Source organism: Aplysia californica, unplaced genomic scaffold (genome assembly GCF_000002075.1).
Source record: "Aplysia californica isolate F4 #8 unplaced genomic scaffold, AplCal3.0 scaffold00378, whole genome shotgun sequence".
Classification (NCBI taxonomy): Eukaryota; Metazoa; Mollusca; class Gastropoda; order Aplysiida; family Aplysiidae; genus Aplysia; species Aplysia californica.
The window spans coordinates 352,274-354,134 of NW_004797648.1; positions in this window are offsets into that span (position 1 = coordinate 352,274).

Genomic DNA, 1,861 nt, shown 5'->3' on the forward strand with positions numbered 1-1,861 from the left:
GAGAGAGAGAGAGAGAGAGAGAGAGAGAGAGAGAGAGAGTTCTACATCTTCAGTTCTGGCTTGTCTGTCATGAGTTCTCCAAATTCTAGCCATGGTATTACTCCAGTCTTTTGCGACTGTCGTTGAGTAAGGCCACGCTGGTATTAGCAGAGAAAGCTGCGTGTTGAAAAGGGAAAATAAACAAACACGATTTAACATTTTGATAATTATGCGTGAAAGGATAACAGAAAGAGAAGTATAGGGGGTACAGCGAGGATAAAAAGAATGAGGGGAGTTTTGATGTAAAGGAGAAATAAATTTAGAAGTGAAAGAGACAAGAAGCGGAGCGGGGGCGCATAGGGGTAGGTTTAGGATCAAGCCTCCTGAAACGTTTAAATTATGTCGATGGAAACAAGAAGACTCAGTAACAGCAACTTATTGATACATATTATTTTAAAGAAAAAGCCCCTTCGGAGTCTCATTGTCCTCTCCAGAGGTATTCTGAAGAAAAGAGAAGAAAAAAATTAAAGAAGTCTCAGTGCGTTTTTCAAGAGTTCCTGTTGGTAGAGATCATGACGAATACTCTGGTGTTTCCTGTTGGATGATAATGTGATCAGTCCTGATAATGTCCTATCGCCTTGTCGAAAAGAGAGATCTCGAATGACTCTACATCGTAATTTATGCACTCAAATCCAAGAGAGGCGTATCTCCACTGTTGGTCAAAACTGACTGATCGTTGTGTGGAATAAAGCAAGGTCGCATATTTTAGTCAAAGAAAGCAGCTTAACGGCAGTTGAAAAGAGATTCTCGCAAATAGAACCGAAATTTAATAATTCATAGTCCTCGGTTTAAAGGTTTTTGAATTTAAAAAGGCCATCTTTTTGTTACGAGACCATTGTGAAAAATGGGCATGAAGGAAGGATGTGGGGCAGAAGAGCCAGGGGAAGACAAGGAGCAGCTTGGGTGGATAACGTAAAAACATGGGCTGGCCTGGATATGGAAGAATATGGAGCAGCAGCTCTCGACCATGAAAGATGACGGGTCGTTACATGCCAACCTCAAAGTCAGAGATGTCACCTCCAGGTATCTAAGTAATTTTTTTTTCAAAACTGTTGAAAGTGGAGTTATGCCACTTTTATTATCTTGGGCCCATTTCAGGGTGATGGCAACTATATGTATCTGGTTTGAGCTGCTTGTCAAATGTGAGGCAGCGTGGTGAAATCAGGCACTCGTCAAAATAACAAAAGTGAGGAAAATGGCATTTTTTTCTTAGGTTTGTGAATTTGTATCGAATTTTCGTTTTTTGGCTCAACACTTTTCATGCCCATTAAAGAACACACTTCTGCCTGGGTTTTTACTGAAAAACGTTTATTAAAGGCACAAAATAGTAAATTTTTAGTTCCTATGGACTCTCAAGCTAGGAAAATAACTAATCTTTGGCGACCACTTTCTCTCCAATTTTACCTCTAAAACTAGGTGACCCCACCTCCTTCATTCACAAATACCTCGACGTCTATTCAATATAAATGGATACTTTTTCATCCAAAACAAAACAAATGAACAAGCTGTAAGATAATACCACTAACTCTACATGTCCAAAAATTAACGAGAACCTGATTCCAACGCGTCGTGACACAAATGTCTAAAGGAGAAACAAAAGGTTGCAGAGCTTTAGTTAAGTACAGCAATGTGAGGTTAGTATTGAGACAGAGTGTGTGATAGGAATAGATTTGATCAGCGTGTGTTTGGGCCTATCGTTATCAGACCGGTAATTAGTGCGGAGCACAATGTGTAAGAAAAAATGTTTCCGAAACAGCAGCTTTCCGTGCACAAATTTGCTGTTGTTGTGTCTGCTCTCTCTCTCTCTCTCTCTCTCTCTCTC